This window comes from Chaetodon auriga, chromosome 7 (assembly GCF_051107435.1).
Source record: "Chaetodon auriga isolate fChaAug3 chromosome 7, fChaAug3.hap1, whole genome shotgun sequence".
NCBI classification, from domain to species: Eukaryota; Metazoa; Chordata; class Actinopteri; order Chaetodontiformes; family Chaetodontidae; genus Chaetodon; species Chaetodon auriga.
In genome coordinates, this window is record NC_135080.1 from 19,901,953 (window position 1) to 19,919,742 (window position 17,790).

Sequence of the window (17,790 nt, forward strand, 5' to 3'; positions counted from 1 at the left end):
AATGTCAGCGATGATTCCTTCCAGACTGGAAGTCCAGCGGCTCTGAAATGAATTGTGAATGTTTGGTAAAGTGATCGATCGGCTGCTCAGTTTGACTTCATGAGGAAATCAGTTTGGGTGAGAAAACACTATCAGGTCTTCAGGGTCAGTGTTTGAACCAGCAGAGAGCAGTTCGTCAGTTCAACATAAAGACCTTCACCTCTCACTGATGTTCCTTTAAATCATAGAAATCATAACATCACACTCATTTGGTTCATGAGTTTTGTGTTTGTGTGTTCATTAAAGTTGTTCAAACACAGAACAGGAAGCAAGTCTCTGTGTTGAGGTTATTTTCATGTCCAATGAGCCCTGAAGTGCTTTTCCAGCCTGTCATGTCTTTAAACGTGGAACACTCAGCCCCTGTAGGCCTGAAAAGTGTCTGTAAAAGGTTTTCTTCTTCACATCCAGCAGAAGCTGGACAGTGTGTTTGCTGCAGCAGTGGTTTGAGGAGCTCAGCACATAAACACACATGGAGCACACAGACACACAGCAGTCAGAGTGGACAGAGGGTTGATATGAAGGAGGAAATCACTGTTAGTTGATGAGTCAGACACACCAGGACCAGGACAGACCTGAATTCCAGGTGCTGACTGGACTCACTCGGCTCCTCTTTGTGTGTTTTTTCTCTCTCAGTAGTAAATAATGTCCTTTCATGCTCATCTGCTGTGAAGAAGAGAGGGAACATAATAAGAGTTCAATCAAAGATCCATCGTTTACCCATAGACCCTGTTTGCTGCTGGCTTTTCAAAGTGCAACCAATGAGCAGGAGAGAGACGGAGAAGAAAATGCTGGAAGAAGTGAACATTACAGAAACAGTTTGTGATCATCAGTGAGATCAACATGTATTTGCACTGTGACAGCGAGCAGCGACTGTCAGTGATATTCAGTCATGTTTGTCAGTTTCTTTCGTTCCACAGTGGATAAAAACATCCTCATCTTCCTCCCCGGCTGCAGGTTTAAACAGATCATTTGCTGTAGAAGTTGTGCTTCAGTGATTCTGACATCTTTTGGTGATTCAGTGTTGGTGGGTTGGGAGTCTCTGACCGTAGAAACATGCAAAACACGGACGTCTTTTCTTTGGCAGCAGAGGACTTCATGGTTGATTCAGGGAAGAGAAATTCATCGTGCATCAGAGCTGAAGAGTGTGCGCTCCTCTTCCTCTGACTCTGCTGGTGGTTTTTAGATAAACTGTTTGTCACGACTGAGTTTCAGGCTCTGCTGGTGTTTTCTTCTCTTTTACTGGCAGAAACAAAGTTCCCTCATTGACAGAGAAAAGTGAGCTCGTGAGGAGTTCTGGTTAGAAGTGAAAGGTGGTTTGGTCTTGGCTTTGTTCATCAGGCCTGTTGTGATTTTGCTGAAATCAGACTTTATCTGATGGACCTGATTATTCTGAAAGTGGGAATCAGTCAGGAGATGTTCTCTGGGTGCCAAAACATTTAGTCTGGTGTTTCCTTTAATCTCCTCGGCCATCTTTGCTGTGAAGTTCGTCACCTCGGACTCTCTGGAAGATCCATAGTTGAATCTGGACACTTTTGTCCTTCTTAAGAGAAAGGGGGTTCGTCATCAGTGAGGTCTCTGTTTGTGTTGCTTCATGTTGTTTTAACTTCTTACAAAGACACTTTACTCTGTCCTGAAGCACCAATGGGATCTGAGAGTACATTTAGCCTTTGATGGCTGTAATTATGTGTGTGTTCTGAATGCCTCCAGGTGCGTGTGCAGCATCGAGGATGAAGCACTTTTCTGCCAAACTGGATGTTTTAGACGATTGGATGAATAGTAATAATAAGTATTATTACAGCAGCCTTATGGTCCAGGCTGCTGTATATTGGAGCTCTTTCAGAGGAAGAGATGGCAGCTGAAAGGCTCGTGCTGCTGAAGGTTTGTTAGGTTAAAGGATTTGTCAGCAGGGGTGAACAAAGCACAGGTGAAAGAACATGAGAGCTCTGTTCTTCATGACTGTGTATGGTCACATATCCACTGTGATCAAACCAAAAGCTAGTGTGGATTTGGATATCGCTGTGTCTGCAGCTGGAGGATGCTCCCCCAGTCTGTCTGTGCCTCACTCCTCAGACGAGTTCGCATGTTTCCAGAGACAGAACATCACCTGACCTGAGCTGAACGATGTCAATACACAGTTGATCCTCTAATATTGGACGAGTGATGCTGTGAATTGACATTTCTTCCAAACAGACGACCAGGACTGATACATACATGTAGTGTGTGATGTTCCACAGGGATGGACTCAGGATTTTACTGTATTGGTCCTGTGCTCTTATTGATACTCCTGCTGTCTCTGTTGTCAGTGAAAGAGGAGCCTTTCAGCCATTCAGTCACAAATATGCAACTCTCTGATGACCTCAATATGTTTCATTTTTCAACACAACACGAGTCACATTTTAAGAAAATGGCCTTTAACACCTGAAGCAGTAAAGTGTTTGTTTTGGTTATAATGAAGCATCCCATAATAAGTGAGGCTGTGAATAGACGGTGGTGCAGTAAATGAATCCTGACACTATGCGTGCCAGTTGGACTGACAGCAGAAGGAGAGGCGTCCTCCCTTCAGCTGTGGTTGTTGTCAGGTGCTTCTAACAAATCCCTGCTGCCTGTGAACACAACAACAACACAACAACAACAACACAACAACAAAAGAAGAAGTTCTCAGTCTTATTGGATAAGAGATAATTCATAAAATCACTAAATTTTAGGGAGCACACACGGAGAATCGTGAATTACTTTTGCCTCAAAAATCAATTCATTGTATTTGCTGACGTCTCGTCATCAGAGTGTCTTTGTCAGCAAACAGCAGAGTGCTGAAAGTGTTCGCTTTCTGTCACACTGAGCAAATAAATGACCAGATGTTTGTTTCTGTAGTTAAGAGCCAATAACAATCAGAGGTGAGAGTGTATTATGGGATTACAGGATTAAAGCCTTTTGCTTGGTTTAAGTGTTCACCCATTAAATACATCCACACATGTGCTTTCTATTAATCCTTCATTCAAACAGGTAATCCTGTTGAAGAAAACACCTCTGATACTGCGTCATGCTGCTGATCCACATTTCAGTCAATTTCCCAGAATGAAGATTCTGTCATTTCTCTGGCTGATCAGTGGATTCAGATGTTTACAAAAGAGAGCAGAGGACTGAAGCCAGCAGTACATTTCCAGTCTGTTGAGCTGTTATTGAATATGTGCCACTATAATAACTGGAGGCCTGTTCATTTCATGAAGTCCAGCCGCTGATGAAGGAAGTATCCACGTAAATTAGTCACATGATTGAGAACAAAGCTTTCAGCCGGACAGCCTGCACTCATTGCACCGATCAAACCAAATAGTCTCAATTCTGCCTTTTTGCCTCTGCAAACAAGCCAGATCTGGTTTTGTTTGGAGGACTCTGTCGTCCATATGGACCGGACAGACAGCTGAGTCTGGATCTCCAGTTCCACCTGCGTCTCCTCTGACAGGACGTCAGTCCTGTTTCAGTCGCATCATGTAGAAATTGACGTGTTGAGACACACATGAATTTGACATGTGAACAGTGGTTTTCCATGTCCCCCCTGCAGTGTGGACACAGTCCTCCAGTGTTCAGGTCATAAATCCTGACTGAGGAGAGGAATGGTTGTGTTGACTCATTCAGTCTGTTTCTAGCTGGAAGTCAATGGGCTCTCTGACTGAAGGCAGTGGATAAACAGCTTTGTTACAGTCTGTGTGTGGGAGTCAAAGTGTGTGTGGAGGCCTGTGTTTCATGTTTTTACTCTCACTTTACTCTCTTGTTGCTCAGTGTCACACAAACTTTGAGTTTGTCTCCGTTTGTGTGTTGGTCCTCTGTGTGTGTGTTTCTTCTCTTTCACTGTGTGATGCCATTTCTTGACTCCTTGTGGTCTTTTCTGTCAGAACATTGACTTCAGCTTTGGATCTGTTCATTTTTCTGTCAGTGGAGGTGAACTGAGCGTCCTGCAGTCTGTCCGTCCTGGCTGGACTTTCACTGTTCATGTCCTCTGCTGGCCTCCTGGCAGTGGGATCAGACTAAGCTCTGGTAGATAAACTCCTGCAGGGTCATAGCAGCAGTGTGTGTTACACTCTGTCACTGTGTGTGTAATTCACCCCATATCTGCACCCTCACACTAATACACACTGATATGGAAAAGTCCCTGTGAGTCTTGTGTCTTGTTGGACAGTCGGTGAAACTGTTTGGTGGATTCTCGGCTGAACAGTGATGTGTTCTGTGTGGCTGCCACAGGACGGTCCTGTCACATGTGCAGGTGTTGCACTTGGAGGAAAATCCAGTTTATTTCATTGGTGGTTGCTGATCTGTTCTTGAACACAACAGAGAAACGACTTCATCTGTGTAACGCGCCTCACTGCATTTAGTTGACGGTACTTTGACACATTATCAGGATATTTTGTTCCTGAAGCCAAAAACCTTTGGAGCAGAATCCTGCCTCTGGTTCACAGTCATTTGTCTTTTCTTTCTTTTCTTCTTTCCTTTTTCTGAACCTCTTCAACCTCTCCTGACCTGCTGTTCTCTGCTCTCTGCACCACATCGAAACTCAGAGAAGAACACATCCATGATGTCCACCAGGGACAGTCTATCATCTTAAGCTGGACCAGATTTTACTTGCTGTCAGTTCAGTAATTCTCCCTGACTCATTGGCTGGAAGCTGTGTGTGGGTTTGTGAGCCGCTGATCTTCATCACTGCCTCTGAACACAACATCAGGTTTATTGTGTGATTCCTTTGGTTTGTACCAGACTGTGAAGCTCTGATTTGAAACCTCTTTACTTCAGAGTCACACAGCAGCTCAGCTGTGGTGGACAGCCTCATGTGATGCTGTCTCTACCCTCAGAGAGAGAGGGGGACAATGTCTTTGTCTCAGCCAGAGTCTGCAGGGCTTGTTGTCTTCTGCACTGGTTGGTTGGAGGGTTGAACATCCCACATATTCTTGAAGCAGAGGAATGAAATAATCAGGGATTAGGGAGGATGGACAGAGTTAGACAGCAGACAGATGCTCTGTTGTCTTTTCCTCATGAAAAGCAGCAGCTGAAAAGCAACAGAGGAGCCTGAAGGCATCATCCAGCCTGTGCAGCCACACAGCCTCAGGGAGGATTTAGTGAAAACCAGGGAATGACCTCTTCTTCATTCACCTGTGTAGCTGTGTAGTGTCACAGTTTGAGGATGTTTTCTTCCTTTAAAATCTACACATTTTCCAGCCGTTTCATTTGAGTTTGTAGCAGCTCTATAATTGATGCTGTCATGAATAATTGCTGCTTTTCCCCTTCAGGCTTCATGGTTAGTCATTTGGTTGTGTTCATCATGATTATCAGTGTGTGTTTGCTCAACGTCTGCAGAAGTTCTAGCTGCTGAGCTGCTGTTGACAGTATTTATGAACGAATCAGCCTTTAACAATAATTACCACTGCTGGAGATTATTGCATTTATCCCATTTTGTTTATTTCATGTCATCACTGGAAATGTGATGGAGCGACATTTCCAGTCAAGAGGTGAATCAGCGTCATGTCTGCCTCTTCTCTCTCCACCTGTAGATGAGCATTTTTGAGAGGTGACATGTTGAATGAGCCTGATTCCTGCCAGGTGGACGTCACAGTCACCACAGGAGGCTCCTCATCACTGTGTGGAGTCGCTGTCAGTGATGTTTGCTCGTTCTGGTTTGCTGCTCAGAGCTTCATCTTCACAGAGAAGCTGTTTCTCCTCATATTATCGACTGAAAGATGAAACCCTGACATGACGAGAGAACGATCGCTGAGCAAACTACAGTATTACATTTCCACAAACAGCCGTTTGCTGCGTTTATGGATTATTCCCTGTTTGCTGCATTTAATGGGATGTTTGTTACTTGAGTTCCATCACCATGGTGATCCTTAATTTGTCCATAGTGAGGGCACAGTGTCATCATCAGTTAACAGACGCTGTCAGTGATGAGGTGCTTCATCAGGAGTTGGTTTTACCACACTACTGAGGTCAGTAATGTGTGTGATTTGACGTGATGAGGTGAAGAAATGTGATGAATCTTATTTTCCATCATTCTGTCCTCACTCATGAGGAGTTCCTCACCTCCTCACCTCTGTCCTCTCATGAGTCACAGCTGGAGTTTACGATGATGTCCTGAATTAGTGTTACTTCTATTCTCTGCCTGCAGACCATCAGATGTGTGAAAACAGACAGATTGTTGGTCAGAGGAAGCCAGAAGTGTTATTTCACATCATCTCCTGTGATGTGAAGGACTCGATAAGGAGACACAAAGCAGCAGTGAGAAGCTGTTATCAAGTGAAATGCAGCCATGAATCCAGCAGAGAAGAGGAACACTTGGCTGATTTTGCCTTCATGGTCTCATTTGTTGGAGTCTCATTTTCATCTCATGTGGTGTTCACATCTCTGTTCACAAGGACTCCTCTGAGAGGACAAACATGTCTCACTGTCTTTGAATGATCCAGTAAATTCAGACAGAGTCAAACATGCACAGCAGCGTGTGTTAAATGTCTTTTCATGCAGATCAAGACATTGTTAAACTGTCCGCTTCATTTGTTCTTTGTGGAGGCGCCTTAAAGTCACAGTTCAGCTGAATGTAAAGTGCTCACAGTGAAAGTGTTTCATGGCTGACAAACAAATGACAGAAGGTGGATCTTTGTGGGAAACATGGTATGAAGAGAAAGAACACACGAAACCTGAGAGTGAAATCTTCACAGTCTGCTCTCCTCTTTTTCTGTCTTTCAGGTAAGAGTGGCCAGTTTGACCCTGCACTGTGTGTGTGTGTGTGTGTGTGTGTGTGTGTGTGTGTGTGTGTGTGTGTGTGCGCAGTGATGAGGACTCCACCTCCCGACCTCCACACTGGACTTCAGCAGAGACAGTAAGACTCTACATTCAGAGTGTGTGTCAGTGTCAAAGCCTTGTTGAAGACTGTTTTGTGTGTTGAGTCAGATCACTGAGAACTGACCTCCATCATTTCCATCTACAGTCCAGAGCTGAGGGACACCAATGTGTCACATGAAGCTCTGTCATCTCTCAGCTGTTGTCACAGTGCTTTGAGTTGCTGTGTGCTGGACTGATTTAATACACGCTCAGTTAAGAGGTAGAAGTTGGCGTCTTGCCTCAGCTTACGTTCCTGAATGTGCTGATGTGTGTAAAAATGATCAAATCCTAATTCCTGCTCTCCGCTCTTCAGCCAACACTTTACATTTCTATCTGTGACACAGCTGTTGCCTTTCCTGAGGTGATCACACACCATGGAGACACAAAGATGCAGCTTTAGAGAATCTCTCTCTCGCTGTGTTTTCTATCTTTGCCTCTTTGACTTTCCACCATCACATCAACCTCCTCATGCAGCTCAGTGACGAAGAGGCTTCAAAATTAGTTTGGGGCTCCACTGACTGCTGTCTAATTAGACAGTGTTGGGAGGCTGCTGTGCAGTGATGGTTCTGGTTGTTGTGTTTGATGAAGAAACCTGGTTGGGTCAGAACTGCTGTCTCTGTCGTCTGTGAGGGAACAGCCAGTTCCTAAATGTGCTCTGAAGCGTCACATTCGCTCAATATGCAGACAGTTGTGAGCAGCTGGACACCATGTGGATGCAACAACTTCACACTGGACGCTGAAATGTCTTGTTGTTACTCTCCTAAATTATTTTCTTGATATTTATTCTAATGATCAGAACTGATGAGAGACAGGAAAACAACAAACAATGACTGCATCCATTCTTTGTGAAGGATTTCCTGCTCCAAAAACCACTGGAGGCGCTAACAAAAGACAGCATTTCATTCATGGAACAAACTGTGACGGTAGCTTATCTGAAGCCAAATTGCTTTTGCCACTGGACAAACAAACATGGTGTCGGAGCAGTCTGCTCCATCTGCCCTCTTATTACTACACCTGTATGTTATTACCCAGTCTGGGCCTCATGTTTGTCTCGTTAATCTGAAGCAGTAGCAACATCTCAAACTCATGTATATTTAATGAAATGGCCGAGTGTTTAACACAGTCACAGATTCTACACAGAGCAGTTGAGATTTACAGCAGTGGAACTAAATAACAAGATATTTTTGCTTCATTGATTTATCAGCTTTGTGTTTCCACCATCAGACATGACCGAGCCGATAATATTCTGATTCTTCGTCACATCGTGTCACTTGTGTTCCATTGATCCACTGCAGGTGGTCATAACTTGAGCTTCTCTTCTTTAATGAGACTCAGTGCTGCTGCAGCCATGTGAGCTGTTTTGTCATCAAATATTTGATGTTTTAACTGTGACTTTATTCTAACGCTGAAAATGATGAAGGTGAAAACCTTGTTGAAGATGAAGAAGATGATTCTTTGATCACTTTTATTTTTGCAGCGTTGCTCACATCAAACAGGGAGAGTGTGTGTGAAGAGGAGCACAGTAACACTCTCTCCCAGTCATTGTCGGATCAGATCAGTGTTCTGACTTTTTATGGCTTTCAGACGTTAAATAAAGCAAATTAAAGGGAAATTAAAGTCCAACAAGCTGCTGTGTTCAACTATTAGAATGATTTCATCAACATAAACACAACGTCAAGATTACAATATCAGTTTATTCACATGTTCATCAGCACTGCCTTCTGTGTGTGTGTGTGTGTGTGTGTGTGTGTGTGTGTGTGTGTCTCCCCTCCCATCAGCAGATACTTACAGTCCGTTCATGCCTCTGCTGATGTTTTTTGCAGATTTCTACCTGCTTCATTCTGTAGTTTGTGGTTGTGGTTTCTCTCCAGCTCACAGTCGTCCTCACATTCTGGTTTATTAGTAATTATATTGTGATGGCGTCCGTTGCTGTGTGCGTTATGTTGATGTCGTGTCTCAGTGATGTGTGTGTGCTGTGTTTTGTTGTGTACAGCTGTAGTGGAGAGTCATTGCCTCTGGCAGCGTCTCTTCTCTGCTGCTTGGATTCATTCAGAGAGATTCCCAGAGAGCAGAGCATCATCAGTCAGACACAACTGTGTCACCTTGTGTTCCTCTAGATGGTTCAGTCTCCTCTGACACGTTTCTCTGACTGTCATTTATTTACTTTCACACAAGGTGAACCTTCATTGATGACAAGCAGGTGAACATTTCACTGAACAGCTCATTGTTCTGTCTGGATGTTGAACACTGAAATGACCAACAGAGACATTGTTTAGACTGACAGCATCATTAATGTGGCCTTCACTGAGTCAAGTTACAGTTTCACTCTCAGACTTGAACAGTGTTTTTTTGAAGTCAGTGGGGTCAAACAGTGGAGATTATTGTGGGTTTGTTCTATGAACCAAAGCACCACACTGATGACAGATTGTCAGCAGTGACACATTCATCACAGTTTGTCTAATGTGTTGTGAAAATCATCAGTGTAATATTAGAGCAAAGTCAATGATGGTCAAAGCAGTGATTTGCTAACATGATGCATCTCTGCTAACTGCAGCGATGTTGTTGTTTCACAGTAATGGATTCACTGTGTCACATCATGAACAGAACAACTCTTCAGTATCAGCTGAATGACGACCATGTTTCTGCTGCTCGCTGTGACTGTGGGTCATTAGTCGGTCTGGTTCACGGGTCGTGAAACGTTCAGGTGCAGCTCAGTAGACTGATGTAGTCTCTTCTTGGACAGGTCGTGAGACGAGCTGTCAGTCCATAACCTGACTTACATCAGTCCATTTGTGCAGCCTCCGTGCTGTCGATCCTCTCACACACACACTTTGATCCATGAGGGGGTTCAGCTGTCTAATACATAGTAAGCGAGTGACAGTTAGGAAATATAGTGTAATAATAATATTAGCAGTCAGTCCACAGTCTGACACTCACCTGTTCACTTCTGCACTCCAAACAATTACATCCATTACACACAGAGTCCAGTGAACACACACATACACCTGCAGCTTGCTGATACGCACACACATTTCTCATCACACCCCCTCACTCGGGCTTTAGCTGTGTGAGTACAGCAGCTAAATTAGCATAATAAATTGATCTCACACTCTTCATCCAGCCTGTACAGCCTCATAGCTCCAAAGCTCCAACCAACTCTTCATCTTTAATGTGTCCCCTGCTGTCAGCATTGTTAGCATGGCTGACCACTCTGAGCACAACATGAATCATGTTGGCATTGTTTTCAACCCTGAGGACGTTAATAGCTGCAGATGGTGACCCTAAACACCAGCAAGTAGCGCTGAGAGTTGAAATCTTCCAGCGGCATTGTTTGGAAAAATAATTGTGTCATAAAATAATGTCCACATCATGTTTTGTTTAACGCTCTGATTGGCCTGCTGCTGGTGTTCAGTTGTAGCAGATGGTTAACACACAGTGGGTGGATGGAGGACTCTGGAGGTTCAGCTCAGCTCCTCCACCTCCATAAAGCCAACTAACCTGAAACCACAACCAAAGCACAGACAGACCTCTGATTTAAAGTCCTACTTTCCTCTCTTGCTAATGATATTGACTTGGATTTTATTATTCACAGAACTGAACTGCATCCCCTGCTCACATAAATAAATGTTATGTGGATTCGTTGGAAATCACAACACAGCAGAGATTTAGGGAGGTTCCATTTGCTGTTAGTGTATTAACAAGATTTTCATGTTAGTGAGGAAATCAAGAGCTGGAACAAACACAGGATCAGCATCTGTGTTTAAGAGCAAACTGAACTGATCAGAGATCAGCTCTCTCCTTTGCTGAGCTTCATGCTCCTTTACAATAAAAACATCACCTGACAAGCTCTTGTATAGCATCATAGTCTTCTCTGAACAGCTGACTTTCTTTGTTTTGGCTGCGAGATGAGACTGAAAACATTTACTGTCCAAAACACTCACAGTCCATCTCCAGGGGTAAACTGTCTGTTCACCCAGAATGAGCTGTAGGTTTGTTTTAATTATTAAATATGTGGAAAGATGTGCAGAAAACATGAGAAAAAAAATATATGATCTGGTGATTAATATGAAGAAGAACTGATGAAATGAAAATAACATTGGACAAAGTTTCTCTTCTAACGCAGCTCGTAGCTGAAGCGTTGTCAGAGAGTTCAACACACACAGATCCCAGACAACAAATGGTCACGTTCACTGTGAAAGGAGCCTTTTATGAGTTTGTTAGTTTTCTCAGAAATGTTGCTGATCAATATCAGAGCACATTTCTGCTCCCACTTGTTTTTTTCCAGATCAAATCATGGAATTGCTCCTTGTTCTCTGTATCTCGATAACTCGGCTCGCACAGCCTTTGTTGACCCTTTGATTGGATGGAGTTTAACTGAGAGGAACATTAGGTCTCAACTCTTTGTGCTTCTCTGTGTCTCATTGCCACATAAGACACTGACTCATTACACAGACTGAGACAGACGTCCACACATCTGCCAGTGAACTGATGTTGTCCTTGGCTTCTGTGGATCATCCACTCCATAACTTAGCTGACATGCTGTACATGTACTGCTGACGTGTTCTGGGTGTATAGATAAGGAGGTTCAGGAGGTAAATGAGTGTGATTTGAGCCGCAGCTGCAACCAGTTTCATTGTTCATCAGTATGACAGTATTTCAGCAAATACAAACAAACATGTGGCTGCATGGAGTTTGTTTCTTGAGTGCTGCCGACTTGCAAGAACCAGACTTTGGCTAGAAACTATTTTCGACTCCAAATGCAAAACTGAGAGCAGCTCGTATTGACGTAAATGTCTGTGCTGCTCATAGCTGAGACCCTCCAAACAATCAGAGATGAATGAGCACATTAATGCATTTATGTTGACTCTGTGTTTCAGTGTGTGATCATGCATGTTTTGACACTGTGATGCACTGTCCTGCATTTCCTGCTTCCCTTTTTATTCTGCGAGGTGTTGAGTGAAATGCCTTGGTGTGACTCTTGGCTGTGGTAATGAGCTCTGTCACTGGGAAAACGACGCTCAAAGACAGACCTGAAAAATGGTAAAGGTTGGAAGGGAATGATGCAAACCTGCAGAGACACAATGATGAAGCTGAGAGACGTCGGCAGGGAGAGAAACATTCTGGGTGTTTATCAGTCTGCTCATATAGCAGTCTGTCATCAGTCTCTCTCCTGGTTTTCACCAGGGTTATTCACTGCTCAGGAATCAAGGCCGGATCCAGAGCACATAGGAGGTAATCCAGTTGCATTAGTGATCAGGTTTTCTCACAGCTTCTCACCAGTCACTCTTTTACAGCCACCTTTCTCCCCACTGACTGAAAGCTTTGGCTCAAATATGAAACCAGCAGGTGTGATTTCCTGCAGTTGTTCATCTCAGAGCTGGTTTGGAAGACAAAATGGTGTTCTGTCACTCGTCCACATAAAGAAGGAACTTTTTCCGCCTGAGCTATCAGAACATGACCAGTGTGTACCATGCTTTCTGTGTGCAGTGCATGCTGGGAGAGGCTGCAGCCCCCTGTAACCCTGAAATAGAGCTTTATAGCATGAACAGATTGATGGACTGAAACAGGAAGTGCAAACTCTCTGGTCTTTGTGCTACTGTGTCCCACAACAAGCTCGTGAAATACTTGTTGTCCATGTTTGGGGTTAGTGTTGTGGTTGGGATCAGAGTGTGTGCAGTCTCAGAGGAAGGCTTGCTCAGCAGAGTTCAGTTCAACATTGTGTTCAAACTGGAGACAACAAAAGGAGACAGGAGACAGACAGAGAGACATTGAGAGGAGAAACAAGAGGGGAAGAAAAGAGAGACAGGTATTCTAGGTATTAATTATAGTGCACTATATTTGGACTTTAGATGCAGTGACAGTGATACTGATCTTGGTGCCAGACTCTGTGTCTTTTTTCACACAGATGGTGTCTGTCTTATGTGAACTGAGTCCCTCTCAAACATTTTTGTCTCATGGTCTCAGTAAAGCCAATCAGAGATCTGCTGCAAGGACTGAGACGAAGATCACGAAGCTGACTCTGAAATCTGTCCTCAAATGTCTTGTTAGAGTGAAGGAGAGTCACTGCTGTAATATGTGTCAATGCAGACAATGTGAATGTTCACTCTTTTTAGGAGGCTGGATGGAGGAAACTGTGCTCAGTGTTAGTTTCTTTATTTCCCTCTCTGTCTCTTCCCCCCTGCAGTGACAGATAGATGCATCAAGGCTTCATTACTTTCTTCAGTCTTGCTGAAGTTCTGTATCATTTGTCACATCCATTATGCTGCATTCAGATTGTCTTTTATAAGTAAACTTTGGTTAAAAGCAAAAGAAAAATGAGACTCAGTCCTGGAAACTTGTTTGAGGAGGAGGAGGAGCAGAAAAAAGAGTCAAAGAAGAGAAGAAAATAAAGACTTTAACATGTTTTCCATGAATATAACAGGATCCATGTGAGATGATGGAACTTCATGAAATGTATGATCTCTGTGAGAAACCTTTGAGAAGTCATTCAGTGTAAATATGCACAATGTTCACAAGCAGAGATTGATTGGTCCACTTTTTGTCACCCAGTAGTTCGTTGAGTATGAACAACTTCAGTTTTATGGTTGTTGATAAATGTTGCTTTGTCCAGCTGTCAGTATCTCTCAGAATTTGAAAAGAAATCTTGATTTGTTCATTTATTTTATCTTCTGATTTGTAGTTTAACAGGAAATAAAGGATAATTAGCGATTTTAATGTTGTCTGTGATGAGTTTTCATGAGCTTATTTCTAGTAGCTGTTGTTAAAATGTGATTTTTTAATGAGATTTAGAGCTGAAAGGGAAGGTTAAATCGTCCGTGTACCAATTTGTGTTATGAGGTGTGTTATTCAGGAAAGCAGCTGGACTGAAGGTTTTCTGTGAGAGATGTTTTTAAACCCGCCTGCTCTCTGAAATAGTAACGGTTGTCTGCAGAAATAGTATTCAGGTTGCATTAGTAATGGTTGATTTAAAAAGAAAAGTCTTTAATGGACATAATCTATAAAAAATCTACAGCAAAGCTGCTTCAGTTATCAAAGATTAAGTGAAATTGAAAGTTTGTCCCTCATGTTCCACCATACTGCAGTAAATCTGATGCTTGAGTTGTTGCTGTGTGACTTCCTGCCATCCAAATACCTTCTCCTCCATCATCACAGGACACAGAAAACACAGCAATAAGTCGTCAGTAAAGGAGGACAGAAGTGTGTTTGTCTTAGTAACAGACATGAGCCTTTAAATGGACCAATGAAAATGTTGCATGTGGTTCTGACGTCCTTTAAATCTGCAGATTAAGTGTTAATTAACAGGACAAATGAAGCGTGGTGGAGATGTTAGAAGGATCCTGCTGCAGGTTATCAACAGCTGCACACACACACACACACACACACACACACACACACACACACACACACTAATCTCTGCATATTGAACTTTACTGTTTAATATTATGTTGAATAATACATAAATGCCTTGTTATACTTTGTTAATTTGCCCCTTTAAAATTCTGTTTCTTTTTCAGAGTATTAGTTACTCTTGACTTGATACTTACTAGTTATACTGAATAACTAAATGTTGAGTATTAAGCAGCAACAGACTGCATGACGATCATGAAAGCATGGTGACAGCTGGACAGACAGTTGGCTGCTCAGAAGGACGAGTGCACGGGGAGTTCAGGCCTGGCAAGCAGAGCCGTGCTCTCACAAGAGTTCCCCATACCATGAGTACAGACTGATTTATGGAGGGTACCTGGAGCCAACTGACAGGGGGGCTCATTATCCAAACATGACTGATTAAGTTCATCTGAACAAATGATGATGAGAGAAATCTAGAGCATGAAGCTGAAGAGGAGTCCTGTGCACAAGAGCACAGACGTGTGTGAGGCTGAAACATCCCTGTTAGAAGTGTGCAGGGAGTCAGTCAGCTGAAAGGGAAGGTCTTCATACAGACAACAAGCAGTTGTGGAAGACAGCTGGAAGCATCACCTGCCTTGTTAGAGTTGTTGCCATAATTAGTTTGAGATGTATTTTTGCTGTGCATCATAAGGTTTGTGTAACCAAGCAGAGCAGACAACACACACTGAGGAGTTTTGAGGGATTTGTGGGCTTCAGGTGCACCTCTGCCAAGTCATCTCTGTAAAGTGAAGAAAAGAGCTCAGAACAAAGGTGTGAAGTCCACTGACGTCACATGAATACTGACATGTTTTTGCTGATACATCTGAAGAAATTCAGCCTCTTTTTCTGACATTAATCAACAAAACAACATGATAGGATGACAGCCAATGTGAGTGGGTTGATGAGAGTAATGTAGGATCGACCCATTGTGCCTCCATGAATGAAAAATAACCATTGACAGACTTTACAATATGTGCTCTGCCACTGACTCCAACATGACACTTGTCTTGTTGATGAGTCTTACAGAGACTCCACAGAGAGGCCGTTCACTGAAACTGTACTACACACACATGAATATTCATGATGAGCACACACACAGCATGAATGATGACGATGGAAACCAGGACTCATATCTGCAGAAATAAAGTGGAGAGAACAGACAACATGACTTCAGGTCAACACATGTTCTGCTAGATACTAAATATAAATTGTGTTTGAACCGTCTCAGTCTTCTCCAAAGTGAGTAAAGGCTGCAGGTGACAGTAGTTCAGCCTCACAATTCAAATGCAGCAATAACATCTGCTCTTTTTTCAGTGACTCCTTTTCTCCATTCCACCTTAAAGCCATGTATGTTCGTGTGACGTCAGTTTTAAGAGAATCCAGGCTGTCGTTCTCTGTACTTCATGCCCTTTAATTGAGACCGCTGCTGCTTTAATATTGTCTCTGGGAAGCAGCTGTGTCTTCAGGTCTGCAGTGTGATAATAAAATATGGATGCATTGCTTGCTCCCCTTGTCTTGTGTAGCCTCCTGCACAGCCCCTAAAATGCTCCATTATTAATATCAATGCAAAATCTCCCACTTGGTGAGATCATGTCTCATCTATATGTCAGGTCCTTCTGCTCTCAGCCAGGCGGGACTAAGCTGCTTCTCTGTGCTAAACCTCATTCAACCTCTGACATTTTACCATTTTCACTGGAGATGAGATCTGCAGCAAAATGTTATCAGCATTTAGAAAATATTTCACACTTCAATTTCAACATTTAAAGGCTCATATTCCAATTCTTACAGTGATAATTTCAAGCCCTTCAGAAAGAGAGACAATTATCAAACTCAGTGTTCAGTGACATTATATTCCAAGCTAGTTGTTGTGCTCAAGTGAGATCAGATGTGAGAGCTGTGGCGCGACAGCAGAAGGTAAAGCAGATAAGACCCAGCTGTTCTGTAGCTGTACACCTGAAGATGGGAACAAACTATTTCAGCAGCCTTGACTCTCAAAAATGATGTTTGTATTTCACTAAATTGCTTTATAATTTGCTGCCTGGATGATGTTCAGAGACAGAGTTCCTTGGAGTGACTGAAACAATAAATTTCTGTCGAGCAGGAGCTGCAGGGATGTGTTTGGGGTGGATGGTGGTCATACAAAGTGCAGGACTGTGACACCAGAATCCAGCGTTCAGGTCCAGACTCCTGATTGTGGTTAGGTTCAGGCAACGAAAGTGTTTTGGTTGAGGTTCGAGAAATGTTGTGATTTCAGTTAAATGCTCAAAAAAAAAAAAGTCTAATGTCTCAAGTCACTGCTGACTTTTTCTGTCTTTTTCCCCGACACATTTCTCTCCATCCAATAGTTAAACTCTGGTCTGTTGAAGCTTGAGACAAAATATGAAGAAATATCAGCAGAAAGTCGGCTGAGCTAGAGAGGAGCAGAGCTGAAAACAGTCTGTCAGGAACAAATGAGGAAGTCTTACCCAGTTTCTTGAGCTGGATGTTGTGTCCATGTTGGCTCAGTGAAGATAGAGGAGTGACAGTGAAGACAGTTGTTGTTGAGCTCAACTTGAAACTGTACTGTAGTTTCAGAGTTGTCGTACTTTCTGATAGATATTGTTGTTGTTGTTACAGAAGATAAATCTGTAAATGTAGGTTTATGTTGTATTTTGTAGAGTTTGTTTCCACCAAAGACAGAGACGTAGTCCTCAGTTCAGGTTGTCAGATGGGAATGAGGTTTTTCTAAAGAGGCAGCTTATAGAGCCAAGATGTTGACGATGATGTCATCATTCTAGAATGATGGTCATAACTGAGCATTCTCATCATGTGTTCTAGATCCTCCCAATTCAAACAAAGCTTTTTTTCTATTAACCATTTGAGCACAAACACCCACAGACAGTGTCTAAAGTTGCAACAGAAAATCAAAATAATGACTTTAAGCTGAGGGGAACTGAGCTGATGATAAATCTGTCTGGTTTTGTCTCGGAAACAAAAAAAAAAAAAAAAAAAAACAACCTACACAGAAAGTGCAGGATTATAAGTTATTCTTCATGAATTCTTCTGTCAAAACAATTAGTATTTATCATTGTACTGTTGCATTTTTACTTCACCGCAGCTAACAGCAACATAATAGCAGACAGCAGGGTCACTCACCGGAGTTTCTCAATGTTAATGACTCGACTCGTTGACTCGTCCGTCATCCATAAGCGTTTCTTTTTGCCACTGACAGGCTCAGGTTGTTAGAATAAATGTCTGATGACATTATAGAAAGGATCCCGACAAAATACCTTTCAACTCCCTACCCGACAACTGAAGCTCTGGAAACAAGTCTGAAGTGAAGACAGGTGATGATGGACTCAGAGGTCATGACCTTAAGTCTTTGAGTTTGTGTGTCAAACAGGATAATAATAGTATTTGTTACAAACACCAACAACTGAACTGAATGTGCTTTGTGAAAATGGGTGAATTCAGTGGCTTGAACTGACTTTTCAGAGCAGAGGTGAAGTCCTTGAACTCAGCAGA